At 51.4% G+C, this 22140-nt stretch overlaps 1 protein-coding gene across 14 annotated transcripts in view; it reads right to left on the bottom strand.

Moving 5' to 3' along the window:
* The window catches only part of LOC105190716 (histone-lysine N-methyltransferase 2D), a 397403-nt gene extending 378690 nt beyond the window's left edge, over positions 1-18713 (bottom strand). For 4 of the 14 annotated variants that reach the window (XM_025306883.1, XM_025306887.1, XM_025306888.1 and 1 more), the window contains exon 1: positions 17863-18710. The gene's annotated coding sequence lies outside the window, so the exon portion shown is untranslated. Of the gene's footprint in view, positions 1-15564; positions 16812-17862 lie in introns of those variants that run through there. The other 10 variants (XM_011153602.3, XM_011153604.3, XM_025306881.1 and 7 more) reach the window with 6 other exon arrangements.
* Positions 18714-22140: the final 3427 nt, after the last annotated feature.

The raw sequence follows: 22140 nt of genomic DNA, 5'->3' as shown, positions 1-22140 counted from the left end.
AAGCGAAAACTCGCGTTACTGCGGATGCAAAGGCTTAAAATGCTTTCTGTTTTCGGGGCCGGGCTGGGCTCGGGCGGGCGAGACGGGGGGACGGTGAGGGGGTTAAGCGCGCAAGCCGCGGCGAACAGACAGAGGGTAGAATCGTGAAAGCGCAGGACTACGCAAAATGCACAAGCACGCACGAGCAACGACGAGCGGACGTTTCGTTTTTCGACCAGGCCCCGTCGCGATCGACGAATCCGCCGAGGGAAACATCGAACGACGGGGGACACGTTGCGCGTCGTCTCGTCGCTACACACAGGGGATGACGAACCGGACACGGACGCGCGCGCGCGCGCGCGAAGTTACGCCGGATGAAAACGCAACCCCCGCCGCGTCCGCGACACGCGAGATATCAAGTTTGCAATTATAGATTGCTTCTTATATATAGATATATAGGGGTTGATACGACTACTTAAGTGTTCACGATAAGAGAATATCCAGCGTCGAACGTATATGCATGTATACGCATGTATACGCATGTATATGTATGTGTGCCGTGTATATACACATCGGTATTATTAATAATATATCATAGATGACGCCTTAATCGACTGGGCGCGGGAATATCGTCGCGCGCTTGACACCGGGCTTTGAGGTGCCGTATAATTTAATAATTCCAACCGTGAAAGCTCGCAACGCGAGTCATAACTCTTGGCGATCTCCCGCGTACATTAGCCGAAGAAAAACTGTGTTTGCTTATGTGCAGCATAAACATCGGGTGCGGACTGCTCGGCGAGGCTGAGTGGACGGGGGAAGGAGCGAAGGGAAAACGGCAAGAGGTGGTGGTGGCGGCGGCGGGAGGACGTCGCGAGGGGCGGATGATCGTGCATTTTATGTACGACGTAGAGACAGTTAAGGCGAAGAAAAAGGCACGCGGACGGGCGCGCAGGACTGTAGTACAATTTTCCGTCGCGCAAGTAAGCCGCTTACGAAAAGCGGGCTCGAGTCGCCGTTTCTCATGCTACCTGGCGCGAGTTATGGCGACGTATGTGTGCGCGTCCGGCGCACACACACCGGCGTAAGGGTCGCGCCGCGTCACAAAGAAAAACGTTTCGAGCGGAGCCGTTTGTTTTCAGCGGGATTCCGCGCGTTCGCCGAGAATCGCCGGAATAACGCGCGCGCGCGCGCGCGCGCGCGAAGATTCCGCCTAGCTTCGTCGTCAGTGGTCGGTGTCCAACGTGATAATTGTCGTGTGCGATATGCCATTGGAGAGAATGAATTCTCTTGCGGTAACACAGAGAGGGAGAGAGACGCATATAAATGTGTACACACATAAAATCAAATCGTATAAATCGTATAAATACATCTCTGCCTATATGTGTATTGTATCGTTTACGATTGCGCACGGTATACAAAGGGAGAACACGCAAGAGAAACAGACGATGTTTCTGGGGGCCGATTTTAATTAGTAATTAATGAGCCATATCGTGCATTCGTATCTATAATTTCAGCCAAACCCAATTTCAGCTTATTTTCCGACGAATCCGATGTCGAATTTTCTCTCGCGGAGAAAATCTTTTTTCCGCGGGGAAGAATCTTCTCGACGTAATATTATTACGTTTGGTATTTATAAAAACGTGTAAAAACGCCGCACAAAGAAAGACGCATTTTACAAGCACGAAAAATAGGATAACGTTAAATGTCGGACGCTAATGCAGCGATTAACGAACGTGAAAAACGTTATCGTACGCGGTAAAAGCAATCGGGATACAATCCGATAATATTCGGATATACGGATACGAGAATGACACCGATTAGCAGACAAGTTTCAATACAGCCGACAGCTGGTAGTTTTGGATCAGACAATGGATTCGAAAATATGCTGCGAATATAAGTTTGCACCGCGTGCGAGATACGCGATGAATTGCCGCGTCCACGGAAGAATGTACCGATTCAGCTTTAACCTTTATCCAGGCACATACAGAGTCCGTTTTTTTTCTCTATTTTTACGCAACTATCGAATTTGTTTTGCTCGTTCGTTCGCCTCGTCTGCAATTCGTCTGAAATATTCAATCTCCCAGGTCTATCTTTTACCAGTTTGCAATTTCTGCGAGCATTAAACGCGCACCGTATTTTCGCTCGCGCGTCTCCCTATACTTTTTACAATTATCTCGCAGGAGATTTCTGTGTGCACGTGTGCAATCTGAAACGCGCGCGCCTCAGGGATAAAATTGATTTTCACATTATCGTTATGTAATACGCGCATTAAACGATATTACTATTAATGGTAATGATATTACTTTAATATTTATTTCACAAGTACAATGTGTGTTAACTCGTGAAGCTACGAGGTTCACAGTCAATTAATGGATGTTTTGTTACGTTGTATCGTTAATAATGTCCGTTGAAAACCTTACTTCCTTTTCGTCCGGAAAAGGTTACGGTACCCTGATCAGATGTGCTGTTGATCTCGGCACTTTGCCATTGATATCGTCTCGCGATGCCGACGTGAAACTTTGATCGGGAAAAACGAATCTCGGCTGGCTTTATTAATAATTATTGCGTACGAGGCGGAGCCGGTCAGACGCGACTAACGTACCGATTCTCCTCTCTTTCTCTCTCTCTCTCTCTCTCTCTTTCTTTCTCTATAGCTTTCGTGACTCGCTTTCGTGCTCGAGAGCCTGCATTCTCTCTCTCTCCCTCTCTCCCTCTGTGTATCTCTCTTTCTCCCCCCCTCTCTCTCTCTCTGTCCCTCTCTCTTGTTCTCGTTCTCTCCCTGCTGCCGGTCGAATCGATATACGTGCACGAATGCGGCTTCGAGCTTCGTCCACTTCTTCTTTCACGTGACTACCGCAGGAAAGAGGGCCGACCGAATCAATATCTCACACAGACGTTTCGACCTCGTGTCCTCGTCGTCGTCGTCGTCGTCGTCGCCGCGAGCTCCTCCGTACCTTCGAAGGTCGTTCTCATCGTCCGAGCCGAATCCGGCGATGCAAAACAGCTGAATCCCTAATTAACCTCCCTTTTCTACCGTGCCCCTCCCCCCTCCCCCCGACTGATCGAGCAACGCGCGTACACGTCTATCCCGTCGTCTGCGACGTGCGGTGTGCGGTGTGCGCACGTGTGCACGTAAGAAAGCACGTGCGCGCATCGCGAACGCGCGAGCCTTCGACGAGAACGGCTGATCGACACAACACTCGGCGTGTATCAAATTATACGGGACCTTGACGGAGTGCTCGACACCTTCTCACTCTCCTCGAGTGTCGTTGCAAGTTGCGGCGGAGGCGGAATTTGTCGCGCCACACGGTGTCGAATAAGAATATCAAGAACGTCACGAAACGGTGAGAGCAACGTCGACGCCGGGAAATTCAAAATCGCCGCGGATTTACGCCGCTCAACGCCGAGCACCGCACGTTCGCGAGCGAACGTGTTATTTTCATGACGGTTAAATACATCGCGAGAATCAAGACGCGAATTAACCCGCCGTTACAGAGTTTATTTAATCGTGCGTATTTATATTTCGCGTACACGGTCGACGAGTTTGGAGCGCGCACGACGGAGAGGAACGAATCTGACGCTGATTTCGAAATAGCGCCCCGACATGACGGGATATTAGTCAGAAATGCGGTTTTCGCGTTTGCGTGCTTTTATTTGCCGGCCGGTCCATTTATAACGTCGCCATTATAATGCACCGGTTGGATACGTGATTGCGGTCGATTGGACAAATCCGTTGATGCGAGCGATATGCCGACAGAGAGGCGGCGGCTTCGATCGACAGAGAATGAGTGGATGAACGAGGGGGAGAGAGAGAGAGAGAGAGAGAGAGAGAGAGAGAGAGAGAGAGAGAGAGAGAGAGAGAGAGAGAGAGAGAGAGAGAGAGAGAGTTACGTAAACAGAGATGCGCACGAATAAACGAACGAGAGAGGGGAGAGAGAGAGAGAGAGAGAGAGAGAGAGAGAGAGAGAGGCGAGAGAGCGGCGAGGTAGAAAAAATGATTTTTAACATTTCCAATAGATTGCGCCTGATTACCCGAACGGGCACGTGCAGTTCTGCACGCGGATATAGCCGTGTGTGCATGAACACGGCTCATTCGACGGGTCTCCCTTTGTGCGCGGGAGCGAGAGTAAGTAAAATAAAAAAATAAAAAAGGAAAAAAAGGGGGGCGGGAAAAAGGAAAAGCGAAATTAACGGGATGAAACAATGGGAACGACCGGGAGGGGCTTAAGGGTTGCTGCCGGCTGTGTAATGGAATTAGATCCGATTAAATTAGCTAAAAGGATTTCGGGTATGTACCGAAGGAGCAAACTGCGTTTTCGATATTATCGTATTTCTTTCTCGGGCCTGCGGATACGGCTCCTCGGTGCTCCATTCACGCTCCTAATGCGACCCTGATAACCACCGTGTAACTCACATTCCTATAGGTTTCTCTGCGCGTACACAGTCGGGGTTTCCAATAATTTCTCCTATTTCCTAACTGGACCGGATAAAATGGTGGTTGACTCCGTCGTTATATTTTTGAGTCGGTCGTCATCTAAAATACAGCAGACAACCGTGAAAGAGAAAAACAGAGAGAGAGAGAGAGAGAGAGAGAGAGAGAGAGAGAGAGGATTTACCACCACAATGATTATATTCTTATAAATTTGCAACGGCTACAGTTCCATGACGCAACTTCTTTATCGTATGGGACTAAATTCAAGATCGAATAATTTTGCTGACGTTTTCAAGTTTGAGAAATCCATATTCAGAATCTGAAATATCAGGACCGTAAAAATAATGCTTCCTCGATAAATGTACAAGTAGACGAGCTTCGCGTTCCTGCAAATCTTACGCACTGTTACGATCTCAACATCCGTACTTCAGCAGATGAAGCGACTTGTACGAGCGCGGATTAGAACTCGAGTTATTCTTGTAACTGTCCGGAGCCGCGTACACGGAGCTTTCGATAAGTTTATTTCGAAACACACAGGGAGGACGAAGGAAGAGAGAGAGGGGGGTGGGGAGAGAGAGAGAGAGAGAGAGAGAGAGAGAGAGAAGGGAGGAGGGGGGGGGGGAGGAGAGGAGAGGGGGGAGGGGGGAAGTAGGAGAGGGAGAGAGGAGAGAGAGAGAGAGAGAGAGAGAGAGAGAGAGAGAGGAGAGAAAGAGGACAGTGTGAGTCGCGGAAAATATCCAACGAAAGAGGCTCTCTCCCGAGAGCTTTTTCGCGGAGCAACGAAGATCTGAGCAAACACGATGCGCGTACGACAGTAAGTGGATCTTTTTGAAGGGGTTTAGAATTCATGCAGGAACGTCTCGTAAAATAAGACACGACTGTGTGTCCCGGTGCGCGCGCGGTTGCGCTACCGAAAGCGCCGGTACAAATTTGTATGCGCCGATGCGCTATTTTTCGCTCGTGCCTTTTTGCATGCGCGTCCTTTTACATGTACGTATATATATATATTTTTTTTTCTCGGGAGAGGAGAGGGAGAGAAAAAGAGAATCTAGAGGTCGCAAGCAGACAGCACCAGCATCTTTTTGCACACACGAAGGGAGAGAAAAGAGAGGACACACACACAGAGAGAGACAGAGAGAGAGAGAGAGAGAGAGAGAGAGAGAGAGAGAAAGAGAGAAGGAGGGAGGGAGAGAGCGATTCACGTTCTTCCGCATCAGCAAACTGGCGTGGAAGTTGCAGAAAGACCGGAAACACACCGCCGCGCCCGGGCGGGAGCGCGCCAGCCGAATTTCGTTCATTAAGGAAGTTACCGGCCGAACAAAGTAGCGCGGGGCGCAAGAAGTAATTGACATTCGCGGGTCTGTATCGCGCCTGGATAATAACCAGGCTGCGCGAGCACGCGGGATGCAATTTGTTTTGTAACGAGCTCGCCCCGACTGCGAATTACGCGAATCGCTATTTCATCGGGCGCAATTAGACGCCACTTCGGAGTCGCGCCATGTAATCGGCGGCGGCGGCGGCGTCGGCGGCGTCGGCGGGGGGGTTTTCGTTGCTCGCAACAAAAACGCCGACACAATGCGCGAACTTTGGCTTCTGTGCGCATGACGAGTCCGCGAGACACTTTCCTGGAGGTAACGGTGACAAAATTTTGCGAAGCTGACTACACGACGAGGTCGCGCGACGCGATTAATGGCCCGCCGTGAAATATTCACGAGAAATCGATACCAAATTCGTCGTGGAATCTGTAATATAAAATTGACGCGATCAAAAGTGGAACACTCTCTAGATAGAACTGCGGCCCGGATCCGGGATTATGGAAAATCGCTAATTACAGTACATTAAACAATGTAGCTCGTATCAAGCTCGCAGCAAATTTTCACGATTCCGAGCCTGAACGTTCCGGCTGCTACCGCGACTCGGTTTTTCATGGCGTAAACACAGGCGAAGCGCGGCGTGGCAATGAGCGAAATAAACGAAAAATTAAAAACCCTGAAATTTATATGCCAACGTAAGCTGCATTATGGACGCGCTCGTGGTATCCGCAGGTTTGTTTCGCTGAAAAGTACACGATGCGCGCACGAGCGCGCACAAGTATCGCGCTACAAGTAAGCAATACGTGTAATTTACATTCCCATGTTTATCTTCGGCGGCGAACGAGCCTGCCCGATGAGGTAATTCGCGCAGAGAATCCGTCGATACGCGCGCGCGTTTCGCTAACTCATCATTAGGCGTACGAGGGAAAAAAGAAGGAAACAAAGAAAAAAAAAAAGAGTAGTTCGGTAGACGTAGGGAACAGGTAGGTGGGCAGAGGGCCGGATTTTACCTTCGGAAAACGCGGGACAATGAGAAAGTTCCGCGCCAAAGCGAAATGCACCATACGCATAAAGCCGCGGCATTATCAGCCGAATGGAAAACAATGGCGATATCGATCGTCGATTCGCGAGTATGCATCCGGTTCGAGCGCGCGGTGCCGGCGCCGCGAATGCGCGCCTATGCAAGCTCGGCTTTACGCTCGCGCTCGCAGGATTTAAGTGCCTATGAACTAACAAGTTGCTGCATCCGTCCGTGATTCCGCACACACGTCGGCGCGGAACGCGAATTTCGCGAAACATTCATAGACCGGCAGATATGATCACCGTTCCGACGTTAATTCAATGGAACTTTAAACGAGCTCTCAATGTCACGTTTTTCGCACGTTGTCCATTCATTTCACGGCACTACGAAGGTTAAAAGGAAGACATTGAAGGGAGAAGCAAGCACCTAGCTGTCCTACAAAAATCAAGTTTTCAGCAATTGAGAGGAAATTGATAAATTATCACTTTTAAGACATTTCTGCTCTCTCTCTCTCTCTCTATATATATATATATATATATATATGAGAAGATATACACATTCCTCTCCTAGCTGTAAGAGTATAAGCCACAGGATAGTCTCGACACGTGATGCAGGCGCAACGTAAACAGGAAGAATCACGCGCAAGTGTGACATAGAGCGCTTGTTAAGAGCTCCCTTCGTAAACGATATTAATTCCCCGGGCGTATATCGAGGAGAGCATAACGATAAATGTAACTTTGGACGACACGCGTATACCCGTACGTTCTCATCTTAAAAGAGCAAATAACACAGTAACCGCGAGGAAGTCGCGCGTCGTTAAAAAATTCCAAACTGCGCGGGGACCGTGAAATCAAGGAGAAAAACAGCGCGCGGCCGCCGCCAATTCTCATTACATAGAACGACGACGACGGTGACGACGACATCGCGCGTCGCACCGTGTCCGCGACGCATTTTCAACAAGTCCAGACCGCAAGTGCAGACCGGCCGCCTCTGGCGGAAATGGTCGCGCGTAATTACGCAGAGAATATTTCTCACCCCAACGAGCCTGCGCGCGCGGCCGCGGCCGCGGCCGTTTTCGGACTAAAAGCTCGTCGAGCGGGATCAGAAAACGCCACAGCGGAATCATCCGCGGGCAAACGCATTAAAAAATAACGCGTACGTCCCGGCGGAAAGTTAGCCCGGCGGAAAGTTAGCCTCGGCTCGCACCATTGGCGCGAATTACCGGGATATGACGGGAACTCCGTTTGTTAGAAGCGCGCACGTTCGCCGGGGGGGAACGAACGGTGCGCGATGGACGAGTCGAGTATATTCTTCTTGTTGGTTGGATTTCTTTTTTTTTTTTGTTCAATTCCGAATCTGTGCGGGGATACCTGATTACACGCGGATGGAAATGCAAATTCCGTCCCGGATGATAAATGCATACACGGGGTGGCGATTAAAATTCCGAGTAGAACTCGATAACGCCAGGCGACGCTGATGATCCCAAGTTACGAGCGCCCATAAAATTAGCGACGGTACTGATAAACGTAATAAAAATACGATCAAGCGAGCCCATCGCCCATCGCCGAGTGAAATTAGGAATGTGTGTAATCGCATAAATCGACGACGTGGAAACGCAAATAGAACGGCAGCCGCCTCGGACGCTGGCGCGAGCCGGCGGTATTTCCCGTCCGGTATATCCCGCTCCTGCGCCGGGTATCGATATCTTTCTAATATCAGCGATGGGGAACTCTCTCTCCCTCCCTCTCTCTCTCTCTCTCTCTCTCTCTCGCTCTCTCTCTCCCTCTCTCTCTCTCTCTCTCTCTCTCTCTCTCTCTCGATATCAAGAGCAACGTCACCGGCTTCGAATGCGCCCCCATTCTACGGTCGAAGGCACTGAATTCGCGAGAATACGGGCGTGCAGAGGCCATTTCTTCGGCGAACGCGCGGCGGTTCGCGTCGGCTGAAGTGCAATTAGAACGCGAAATTGGTCGTGCGCGAGCGAGCGAGCGAGCGAGCGAGCGAGCAAGGGGTTAAAAAACCGCTCAAAAGCAATTTGACGTGGCGCGACGGATGCATCGGGCCGCTTTGAAGCCATAAATTCGCGAGGGGGGAGGCGTGATCGCGCGGGGGCGACGGTGACGACATTCGGGGGCCTGTTCCCCGTCCAATCGGACGTTGCGCTTGGGCTGCTCGTTCATGCATTTCAACGCTTGCAAATCATTCATTCCGACTCATTGTCGGGAAGTCGGCCGCGCTACGCGCGCGCGCGCGCGCGTTATCACGCTGCGCAAAATGCACTCCCTGTCTCTCTCTCTCTCCCTCCCTCCCTCTCTCTTTTCCCCTGTCTCCATTTCTCCTCGTTATTCTCTTTCCGCCTCTCTTTTTCGCTCCCGCCGCGCGCCATGAAATTCCTCGGGACAGAACGCGAGGGGAATAACGTGCCCTTGAATATTTATCGTCCCCGCGGGATCGAATTTTGCGCAGACGAGTGCCGCGTATTAACGCGAAAACGCGGTCATTACGACGCCACCGAGCTGCGAATCGGAAAAAACGCCGCGATCGTTATCGGGGGGTCGTCGTACGCGAGGAAAAATTATGCGTCGACGCGGAAACACGCGGAAGGGAGGGAGGCTCGAGCAAGGATCGAAAATGTCCCGCTGTGCCGGTCGGATTGTTTGATTTATACAACTATTTAACACAATGCGCGAGTACGTGGATGAATAGTTGCCCCGCTATACGTTCAATTATGTATTTGCTTGCGCCTGTATTAGCCTGTTAATGAGTCGGTTTCATTTGCCAGCGCGATATTGATTGCACAAAGTTAATCTACGCGCAAACAACGGTCCACGTGTGCAATATTTAATCACGATTTATAAACAGTCCGTATAGACGAGCGATAAAAACGATGCGCGCTCCTCCCGCGACGCTGTCCCCCGCGTTATTCATCCACTAAAATCTCAACGAGCTTAAAAGCTGCCCAAATTCCTCGATTATTCCGCTGTAAACATGTTTTTTCGAAGCCCACTGCGTCTTCATCAGCGATCGTGTTCCATCGTCCATCGGTCGGATCGGATGGAGCGGAATTTCCAGCGGGCTGTGTTATTGTGAAAACGGACGCGCCGCCGTCAGAACTCGATCACATAATTTTTCCAATCGCCGCCGGAGGAGAGTAAAGAGAGTGAAAATTTGCGTGCGAATACGTCCGCCGAATCGCCGCCGTGTAACTTTTATTTTCGGAGCGGGATTCGATCGCGATTGAAACTAGCGCGTGAGTTTCGGAAACGATGAAAAATCAACAGCGAGAAGAGGTTACCGACGGTCGCGGCCGTCCGGATACCGGATCAAACAATCGGCCGCGTAGCGCGACACGATGCATACCGGAGCTGTATCGGATGTATGAACTCGGATATCGTTCGCAGATTGCGAGAGGAGAAGGTTAACAGGCCACGACAAGAAGAGGGGCGCGGACGGTGGAAGAGGGCAAGAGAGACGACGGGGGTAGGAGAAACAACCGGCGACGGCAGGGGTGAAAGGAGGGAGACGTTACAGCGAGAATGCGAGTTCGTTCGAGCATCCAAAAAAGGGGAACGCAAGAACGCCCGTGGATTTACGTTGATGTATCGCCCGAGGTGAGCGAGAAAGAGAAAGGACCTTTCGGGAGAAGGGAGGGATGGAGGGAAGGGGGTAGCGGGCAAGGGAGGCAAGGCGCGGACGGAGGGGAGAAATATTTGTAGGTTATGCCGGCGGGTCAACGCCACCCGCCTCTTCCTCGCGGGAGCGCAGCCTGTCATGAGACTAAAATTAAAACGAGCCGCTGCTCGATACTACCATGTGCACGTATGTGTGTGTGTGTGTATAAGAGCGCGTGTCTTCCCCCACAGATGATCGCGATACTTTGTATCAGCGTCATCGCGATATCGACCGTTCGATAGCAAGTACTTCGATTCCGCCACCTACTATTCCCGACAACGGTAATTAAACTTTGATATCAGACGGTTATCGAGACTTGTTGTATGCTAGCTCCTTTCTCAATAGAAAGTCCCCCGGGACGGGCGATCATAATTTTTGAATATCCCCCGCGTATACACCGCTGCTGCTGATGTTGATCGATTATTTGATACACACCAAAACTGGAGCACAGTTGCAGCAGCGAGTTGCTTGATTATCAGTAGCCGGTCCGACACACTGCGAGAGGTATCAATGCGAGCAAACTCCCGGCACTGAGTTTACGTATCCATCAATATCGATCTTGGTTCTAAACTTTGCGCGCAACTGACAAGACGGCGTTAAAGTTGCATTAGACCGCGAATATAAATGAAATATGATGGAGAGCAGCGAGTGCGATGAGACGCAATCGGAGCGCAGAGCGAAGAATCGCGCGATAACAGGTCGCAACAGGTACGTGGAATGTGATTCGCATAAATCGCGGAAAAATCGGAGATACGTTTCAGCGGAGAAACGTTCGGAGCGGCGGAGTGCGGCCTCTGAGGCGTGGCACGACGATCTTGCAGGCTGCACTGTCAAGTTGACGGTTAAAGATGCCGCGGAGTTAATGCCCTGTGCTGCCAACATCTTTCGCCTCCATGCACGTCGCTCCCGCTTTGTACGCTTTCAGGCGCGACAACTCGCGTTACTCGACGTTACGCGCGCGTTACCCCCGAAATTACGCCGCCACCCTCGAGTATGCACGCGTCACCCTTCTGTGTCTCCCCCTCGTTGCCAAACTTTTGCCACTAAAGATTAATGTATACAGAGTGTACCGTGAAATGCGCGGCAATCGGTAGTACGAAATGGCAATCAGTCGTATTCTTCAACTTTGACTTTTTCTCAGGGGAAATTCAATTATACAGATCTGTTATCTCGCTTTCTCTCTCTCTCTCTCTCTCTCTCTCTCTCTCTCTCTCTCTCTCTCTCTCTCTCTCTCTCTCTCTCTCAACTTTTCTCCTCTCCTCCCTCCCCGCCCCCCCCTCTCTCTCTGTTTCTCTTTCCGTCGCAGCTTTCAGAGATCCGATATTAAGTATCCTCGTTGTAATTTAATTAATCGAACCGAGTACCCGTGACAACAAAGTTCCCTTGTAATTAACCGAGAGACAAGGTTTTGTAATCAATTTTCAAGCCTGCAGCTTAATTCGTCGACACCTTTTAATTCTCATTATTAATTAAGCCCCTCATTAAGCACTTACGCATTAAGGTTCCGTTCAAGCGCAGCCGTTCTCTGGCCATCGACTTGACGTGTTTTACGACGATACATCGCGCTTCTCGCTTTCATACGCGTATCGGTTTCACCATCTAGCCTTCAAGATCTATCAACCGGTCGAACTCTCCTTTTGGAACGAGACCTGCTGGCGGACATGGAGAACCCGCAAGCTGGATGCGCTCCTTTCGAATTATCGATCGGCGTGACCGCCGATAAGTTCACCATGTCGACCGCCGAATCGACGCGATTACTTTACGCCGAAACGACTATTCCGCGATGACATTAGAAAGGCACACGTATATTGCACAAATTTGGCGCATCGTTAATAATTTGCGATAATCCTGGGAACATTTTTTTTTTCTTCCGATTATTGTATATCATTGTATCCCTTTGAGCAAAATTTGCATCCAAGTTTTGAAAATTTCATGTGAAACTAATAAATTATCGATGCTCTAATTCGTAACATCTCCTACATTGGAGTGTCGACGTGCGTAAATAACTGTAAAAAAAAAAGTTAATTTTTACTGATAACTAATAGTCGGAAATATAGAGAGCCAACCATCCTCTGCTAGAAATGCCGTAATCTTCCATTCACATTGTAGCAACGAAAATTCCTCGTAACCCCATTCTTAAGAATTCTTTGCGCTCTTAATATTCTCGCTACTGGAGTCATTCGTCTTCATAGTGCGAATTGCTCGTAGAGCACATAGCGCGCGCGCGCGCGCGAGTCCTTTAATTTAAATTTAAAATTTCATACGTATTAGAGAGAGAATTGTATTCACCGAATAATCTCACCTTCCGCGGAACACGAGAAAATTGGATTTCGGGAAACTCGCGTTGAGAGATGATAACATTTCGTGTCGCTCGCGAACATCGCTGTGAAACGGCTCATCGTCGGTCGAATTCTAAATTAGGCTAGAACTAACGTTTCATTTTTGCAGAAAAATATCTCAAGGTCGCCACATGGACATTCTGCCTGAAATAGTTTCGCACGCGTTGCGTCACAGCCCATAAAATAGTCCGCTTCCGCGGCGCAATCGCTTCCACACATCTACACACGTTCGCCGACGATGATGTCACGGGATAATTCTCCATGATGATGCCGCGGAAAGAAATATGCGCAAGGGCATTTACTAACTCACACCGTGTGTGTTAACTTTCGCGGTGTGACGGTAACACACGTCACACGGACGAGGAGATGTGTTGTATTTCGACCGTTCGACGTTACGTCGCCGGCGGCGGCCCGACCCGGCCCGGCGCGACGCATTATGAAATTACATTCCACGACCTTTGATCGAATCGCGGTGAGACCGAGTCGTAAACGCGAGCGCACACGTCCGATTGTTTGGACAGGAATCACCGTACTTCCCGACTGATGTAAACTTCCGTGGCACGTGGCCATCGGTATACGCGGCGCCTTGAGAGCGCTCGAATGCGAGAGGTGGAAAATTAAAGCCATGAACGTGAGCAAATATAAAAGAAATGTGTAACAAATTAAACGGTCGTAAAGCGCAGTTAATTCAAACTAACGCGCTTGTTTAATTAAAAGGGCTGTTATTAAAGTTTAAGTTAATCGTTTCAACAGCACGACATGTTACGTCACGACTCGCGTATCGCAACGCGATGGTTCCTTGGCGTAAAAAGGGGGAGAAGAGAAGAAAGAGAAACATATACTCGTCAGCTTCATTTCGCGGTGCTTCACGGCGCCGTCGTGAATAACGATAAATAATACAAATGCATTCATAAATATTGTCGATAATAAAGGAGAAAGGAGACCGAAACTAACGAGAATCTATGCCGCACTTCTAAATATTTCTATACCGTCCATAGAGAACACGTCGGGGCATTCTAGTCGCGCTACAATAGCTACTACGTTACAGCGGACGTATATATAGACGTATCGTATATGTTCTTCATACAATATATAAATGATGCTGTGAAAAAGCACCGAGCGGATTTTTCGCGCGGCGCGCAACGAGTGCGCGTCGACGAGAGTGTAATAGTCACCTGTCGTAAGCGACGATAACGAACGTGTCACATCATTATGAACATCTGTCACATCTGTCAAGCCTCCGGCCGAACGTCTAGTAAACTTCGCCCGGTCCCATTGTGAAAAACGTATCGATTACACGGGTCTAACTGTACACGAAGCGACGCGGTCGGGCCTTCGGTTGTGCAGGTAGATAGGTAGGTAGGTAGGTAGAAAGGTGCGATTTCCTTCTGGGCACTGTAAACACGCGGAAACCGCCGCCTAACGCCGGCGTTAGAAAAAGGTCGCGCGCGCGTGGTCGCGGCGAGAAGTGCGGAAGGTCTCAATAGGATGAAAGACGCCGAGGTCGAAATGTCAACGCGGGGATACGCCCGTGGAAGGTACGTGCTACAATCTGATGCGTTTGAGCGCGGGTGCGCGTCACCCGTTCCCTCACGACGCATTTACACGCGGTCACCTGCACGCGTCTCTTTCCTTCCTCCACCACCTCTCCCTCCTCCTTCTATCCTCCTCTCGTCCGTTCGCGTCAGCCCCTCCCCTCCAGCCGTCCGCATGAAAATTATCCATCCGCGTTGCGTCACGTAGAAAAAATACACCGCGGTCGGCACGGCGACCAGCTACGAGAAACGCGATCCGATCGGGGACACCAACGGCGATGCGTGATGTAAATATATGCATGCGCGCGCGCGCACACACACACACACACACACACACACACACGTGGTGTAAATATCGTGCGGCTCGAATCGAGACCGTAAAACGAAGCCGAACGCAAATTCCAAGTTCGAGTGAACGAGTGAACGAAAGGGTCCTGAAAAAGCCGCGCGTCCCCTGTAATTTTGCTTCTGGCCTGCGCGAAATTTTCGTCGTGGGAGAGCATACTGATGTTACGTGTACTTCGCACGCAGGCCCGAGCGCGTGCTGTTTAAGTTGAAATTCGCTTTAAATCTGTCCAATCTCAAAATCCATTTTAACCAATCGGCGAAATTAGCGGTCAATTGAACGTAAATGAGAAAATAAATGATACCTTCGCGTTATTGATAATTGTTGCAAATTAATGTCATATAACGCGATCGCGATAATGAGACTCGTTGTACAGAGAGTATCTTTAATCATCAATTGCAACCATTTGCCCCGAACACGAGCGATTTGCAGAGAATTGAGAAACCAGACTATCGGCTTTATTTTTCACGATTCTCGCCATCTGCGAAAACAGCATGTAATAACACGATGAATATGTCCCAGAAATATATACCGAATAAAAATAGCTTTGAAAAAAATCTCAACTCGTCTGAGAAAAGTATACATATAGTATCGTTAATTACAAGACACCCTGTATACAATACACATCAATCTCACTGGCTAGACTATTCTCCTCAGCTATTTTCTCCCCCCCCTGTCTCTCTCTCTCTCTCTCGCGCGCTCACCCTTTCTCTCTTTGCCAAACGCGAATATAAACTGCTCTCAACACGGAGAGTGCAACGACAAAAGACGAGAAGGCGCAATTTAAGGGAATATCGCTCGACGACAGAGAGGTTAAGGAGACCTTCGGAGCGTCACTGCTTCGGAGAGTTGAGAGCCTAACCAACGATTCAAGGGACGATAACGAGCGCGACCGATGCAGGGAAAGATGCAGATATATATACATACTTTATCCGGCCGACGACTTTCCAGCTGCGGCTAACATGTGGTCGAGTCGTGCGATTTCACGCGACAAAATGTCGGCTTGAGATATTGAGATACGCGGGTGACGTCACACCGAGCATTTCACAGGCAGGAGCTCTCTCGCGCGATTCTTTGCAGCACTACGGAATATATATCACCGCGACACGCACGTACGCACGTCTCGGCGACACGTACAAAACGCGCTTGATCCTTGCGACTGAGCCGTGCGAGACACGAAAATTCCGGTTACTCGTCGTCTCGCAGTCGATCGCCGGTGAACAACTGACGGCCGACGCGGTCTCGACGCCACACGAGCGTGGGAGAATATACGAGAAGCGACGCGACGGCGATCGTGTGCGCGCCCGAAACTCAACGCACTGCGGCGTTTATCACGCTGTTACGAGATAAATTCAGCGGTCACGAGTGACGTATAAAGATAACCCGGCGGCTAGTCGCGACCGAAAACTCCACGGTTGACCTCGTATACGCGCGCACGTTCAGCGGCCAACCGTCTTCAACTGGCGCTTGAGATATTTCAATTTCCGGTCTTTAAAATCGTAGCGTCCGTCAGTGCACTTCACTGTGTATCACGGCGCGCCCGCGCGCATGCGCAGTGCCGCTCGGATAGTTCACTTACGTTGGTAATTACTCGCAGTTTTAACGGTCGTCTCAACTCACCAAATGTTTCGTTGTTTCGAGATAGTCGCTGTATATGCACCTGTGTGTGTGTATGTCTGTGAGTTTAAGTAATATCGCTTTCCCGTGCACCGCGAAAATCCGCACGAATCACCGCCGATCGGAATCTGCACGGACGGCCGAAGGATCAAGAAATCTGTGGTCGTCGACGAAGAGAGAAACGACGCTCGGAACGACATGTTAACCTCATTTTTCGACATCGGACGGAATGTGAGTACCTTTCACGTGTATTGTGCGCCGCAGTTTTTTTTCGGCCATAATGGACATCGCGCGCATTGTCGAACAGCGTGAGATATTTCCTCCCGCATGCGTATCATAACCTGTCCTGTCCTGTCCTTTCGGTAATCTCACTTTATAGTTGCGCTCTCAATCGAACGTTTCTCGGCAATGCATTTACACGCTAAGTGTGTCAGACTCTGCCAATATGGAAATCGTCGCTTAATCGAATTTGCGAGATACTTCGAGCGGAGCGTTCTCGATCGCGGGCGTTACCGCGCGTAGCCGCGTCGAAAGCAATATCCAACTTTCATGAATTTATACTTCATCTCATATATATATATAATGCGCCCGATGTGTGTGTAAAAAGTGATTGCGGAGTACTTTCGACCTGCCGTTACGCGTTTGACCTTTAGATTGTAACGTTGGCGGAGTCTCTCGCTTTCCCGCTGGAGCACGGAATTATGAAAATCGGAGTTGGACTTGAATTGCTCGCGGAACCGATCCGCGAGTCGCCTCGTCGATCGAAAACGCCGTAAGTTGCAGCCGACGAGATGACAAGTCCGAAATTACCCGCGTCTTTGTCTCCCTACTACTCGCCTACTCGCTCTCTCTCTCTCTCTCTCTCTCTCTCTCTCTCTCTCTCTCTCTCTCGATTTAACGAGTCACAAGACCGGATGGTACTTTCCGTCGCGAACACAACGAGCGTTAGATTGTTATCTCTGCGACGCTAAACAACCGCGAGCTGTCTTCTCCCCGGTACAATCCGTATCGCGTATCTTTTGTGTCCGTTTACGGCACTCACGAGTGGACATGACAATGCTGTTTGCCGCACGCTAGTCGCAAATATTAACAAGCAGGCGTATATCGCGATATCGCGGCCAATCTAATCCGCTCTTTAAGATAACACACTGGCGGAACGCAACAAACACAGCACGATTCTCGAATAAAATTTCGCGAGAACACACAGCCGCGGGACGCAAAAAGCGGCGTGACGTCACTCCGTGAGCGCGATCGCGCGTGTTACACCACACACACATACACACATACACACACACGCACGCACGCACGCACGCACGTACACGTACGAACGTGCATGTACGTGGCGTCTGTACACAAAAGCCTGCGATACGCGGCGCCCACGCGGAGAAAACGTCATCGTTGTTGGACTCGCTCGATCGGCCGCGGATCGCCCTATTCGCGCATTCACGGACCGCGTATAATCTACGCGCGCATCTACACCCACACATCACGCGGCAGGCAGGCACACGCACACACGTACACGCAGAAACGCGTGCACGCACGCACGCACGCACGGGTAGGTGCGCCTGGGTAAACCACAGATAAGGGGGAACTTTTTGAGTGCGTTACCTTGCTCCGGAGCACACGGAGAGTTGCGCCGCGATCTTGCCGTGTTGTTGGCGATCACCTTGACGATTATGGGAGGTGGGGATCTTCTGCTCGATCAGCGGATAACTAATTCTCGTTGCGTAGCGCTCCTCTTCGGAGTCTCGGCGGACTCCTCACCGATCAACAAAACACAAAGAGAAATTTTCAGCCGGGCACTTACAGATATCCCGCGAGCGGCTCCGTTGAAACACCACTTTGCTGCGAAAACGTCTGCGACTCTCACTTTACTGTTAAATTCCGGATGGTCTCTCGCGGCCACGGACGACGTATCGTATATCCGTGCGTGTGTATCGCGAATGAAAAAAACGACCGTTCTCGCTCTCGCTCTCTCTCTCTCTTTCTCTCTTTCCCTCTTCTTATCCTTCTCACACGTTCACCGGCTCGAATGCGCGCTGCTGACCCGCCGCTGCACCAACGTTCCAACTCATAATCAGCTTTCCCCGATCATACGAGCTCTCCCCGTTTTTTCTCTCGGTCCGCGCGCTCCGCCGCTTTCTCTCTTGCTCTCTCGGTTCGTCCCAGTATCGAGCACTCTCTGTCTCCGCGTTCGCCGCCCCTCGTTTCTTCTCTGCGCTTTCGCTCCCTCGCGCGCACGATGCGACCGTGACGGCCTGGAAATGTCAAATGTCGACGAAGTTGAACGTCGCTGGAACAAGCCGCTGACAACGATGGCACGCGCAATCTGAACGAACAGTAGCAACACAGCAGCAACGACGACGACGGCGACAGCGACGGCGACGTGGGTGACGAAGACGACGACGACGACGTACTACGTGTCGCGATGATGACGACGGCAGTAGTAGCAGCGGCGACGGCGGCAGCGGCTGCGGCGGCGGCGACGACGACGGCGGCGGCGGCGGCGGCGGCGGCAGCGGCGGCGGCAGCGGCGGCGGCGGCGGCGGCGGCGGCGGCGGCGGCGGCGGCGGCGGCGGCGACGACGGCGGCGGCGGCAGCGGCGGCGGTAGCTACGGCAATGGCGACGTACGTCGGGGCGACGGCGAACGACGACGTCGTTGATAACAACCGGTAAACGGTGAACGGAAACGGGGCGACGTATGTATTATAATGCAGCTGACGGAAGCCTCGATGCGATTTTTGAGAGAGGGTGAAGAGGTAAAGGCGAGCGATGCTGGTTAGGCGACGGGATTGCGACTGCTTGCTGCTTGCTTGCTAGCCGCTAGCGGGGGCCTGGCGCGACAGCGACTGCTCGGCGGCAGCGCCCCTCTTTCACCCCTCTCCGCCTCCAGCGAACCCCTCCATCACGTTCGCAGCGTATTCCCCTTTCCTCCCTAAATCCCCCTTCCTGCCCGTCCGCCTCGGCAGCTCGCGGTCTCCGTTTCCCTCCCGCTCGGATATCGTCGCGTCTCGCCCGCGCCTATGTAATTCGTTCGTTTGACTCTCTCGTCATCCCGCCACATTCCGACGTTCTCCTTTGCGCTCTGGAACATCTCTCTCTCTCTCTCTCTCGCGCTCCTGCTCGCTCGCCCGCTGGATACTCTCCTCCGCGCCGCGCTCTCCCACCGTATCCAGCCGCGCGCTCGCGCGTTGTCTCTCTCTCTCTCTCTCTCTCTCCCTCTCTCTTTCTCTCTCTCTCTCTCTCTCTCTCTCTCTCTCTCTCCCTCTCTCTTTCTCTCTCTCTCTTTCTCCCTACTCTATCCCGACTCCTATCGTCTCGCTCGCATCTACTGGATATCTCCGCTTTTCCCTTCTCCATCCTCCCGCTACCATGCATCTCCTCTCTCTCGTTCCAACCACGGGATCCTGCTGGGTCTCTCGCTCGCTATTGCTAGATATCTCTTTCCTCCTCTGACCTCCCGCTGTACAGGCTATCTCCTCCCCTCTTTCTCTTTGTCGCACTTTCTCTCTCCTACTGCCCCAGCGATTTGTGGCAGTCTCGCTCACTCGCGCAGTGCCACGTAGCTACCGCCGCCGCCGCCGCCGCCGCCGCCGCCGTCGCCGCCGCCGCCGCCGCTGCTGCTGCTGCTGCCGCCACCGCCGCCGCCGCCGCCGCTGCCGCCGCCGCGACGTCGACGGCGACGGCGGCAGCAGCGGCGGCGGCGGCAATAACGACGACGAGGCCGCCGACCGCCCCTCTCCGTAGCTCGATAAACCGCCTCGGCGCGCATGCCTGCGTATTCCCCTGACCTCCCTCCCGCACCTCATCGTTCCCCATATGACCGTAACTCCGTCTTCGTCTCGTTCCCGCCGCTTGGCGACCCAGCCTGCCTGCCTGCTCGCTCGCTTGCTGGAGAACCGGCAATGGGGTTACGTTAGATTTGGTCGCGCATCGCCTGCTGACTATCACGCTCGCCGCTCGCGGGTGGAGGGGTTTAGTCAGTCACCTCCTTCTCTCTCGCTCTCGCAACGTCTCTCGTGGTCTCCTTCCTTCCGCCGGCACCAACACGCGAAAAGAGAACTTGCCGCGCGCGTATACTGTATGTCGGAATAATCTTGTTTCACCGCGTCTGAGGGGAGGGACAGAAGGAAAGTGAGAGAGAGAGAGAGAGAGAGAGAGAGAGAGAGAGAGAGAGAGAGTCCGAGTACGAACGTAGAGTGACAGAGGGAGACGGAGCGGCCGCGCGCGATGGCGAGAGAGGGAAACAGGCGAGATTCGAGGGAAATTCTTTATACCGACGCCGATGGCCTCAGCGCGCGGCATGGCGCGGCGTAGCGCAAAACCGCGTGCAACGGAAAGATCCTCGGATGCACAGGATGCGATGCGGTGCAGAACCGCCGGTGCATCGCGCATATCGTTCATGAGCTCAATGCTCGTCGTGCGACCGGCTTTGCGCTATACGCTGATCGCAAATGATGTCCGAGGGAGCATCGGCAAGCGTCTGAAATTAGGCTGGGTCGGATCTGGCCTCTCTCTCTCTCTCTCTCTCTCTCTCTCTCTCTCTCTCTCTGACTCTCTCTTTCTCGCGCATCGCAGTCCGACCTTCGTTCGAATTCCGGCGAGTCGCCTTATTGACTCCGAAATTCGAACAAACGACTCGATTCTCTACAATCGCACTTTTCCGCGCGAGTTTCCGAACTACGTCGAACGAGAATGGATGGCAAAAAGAAGGGAAGAGGTCGGGAGAGAGAAAGAGAACGAGGGCCGGGGGGGGGGAGGAGGGTTATGCGAAATGCGACAGAACGTCGCATCGCGCTGTTATATCTGTGCTCGCTCGTAATCTCGCTTGTGGCATCCACGTGTGGTTTAACGCAGTGCTTCTCAAACTTTCTGATCCGGCGAACGCTTAGATCCGCTGGAAAATCTCCAAAGCTCCCGGCTCCGGCTCGGTAATTAAAAGCTTCTGTCGCAAACAATTGGGGTTGCGAAGGAGAAACGCGAAGCGCCGAATATTATCCTTCGCTTTGAGAATGTCGAGCGGGAGGATACCGAGCAAAATTCGCGAATGACGGACGAACGCGGTGAGAATTTACGGCGCAGGATATCGGCGGATTGTCGACTCGGTCTTATCCACCTAACTCTATTAAACGAGGAAGCTTATCTTACTCCATTTTATTGATCGCACATTTTAATGCCACAATGTTTCCGACTCTAGAACACTTAAGTAATCGCGTGTCGAACTGGCCTTCACGGTTATAAATTTAGGCGCGGTATCTTAGCACAGCTGAGCGCAGTCCGCTTCGTTTTTTTCTTTTGCCTTACGTTCGACTTATTTGCAATAGTTTCTTTGAGTATAAGTTGCCGCTTTTATCACGCGCGTTCGTATTATTATAAAATAAATGACATCATGAATATTTAACTCATGAAAATTCATGGGACTACTTTATTGTTAACACGTCGAGTGTCGGCGAAGTTGCTACTTTTCTATGCAAGGACTTAGCTAATTTATACCGCAGTCTCATTTTAACAAATAATCCCGAAAATACGTTCCCGCGTGTGCGAGCCCAAACTCTCAAGTCCCGAAAATTACAATTATGAGACGTAATCGCTGAATTTCTTCATCCAAGAGGGTACTTTAGCCCGCGATAAAAAATAACCGACACTTCTCTCGCTCGAACACACACACACACACACACACACACACACAGAGAAAGTAACACCCGTAGAATCCGCGGAAAATCGGAACATTATAATCGACAGCGGAAGCGATGGAAATTTATAATTGCCGTGTGCCTCGTGTGCTGCATCGGTCGGAAGCACCGAGTGTCTTTAAAGTGCAAATCGGAAAAATGGAGACACGTTAAACACGGCGACTCGTGCAAACGTCCTGTGCGTCGAAGTCG

The sequence above is a fragment of the Harpegnathos saltator genome, unplaced genomic scaffold (assembly GCF_003227715.2).
Source record: "Harpegnathos saltator strain DR-91 unplaced genomic scaffold, Hsal_v8.6 scaffold81, whole genome shotgun sequence".
Lineage (NCBI taxonomy): Eukaryota > Metazoa > Arthropoda > Insecta > Hymenoptera > Formicidae > Harpegnathos > Harpegnathos saltator.
This window is presented reverse-complemented; position numbering and strand designations above follow the sequence as displayed.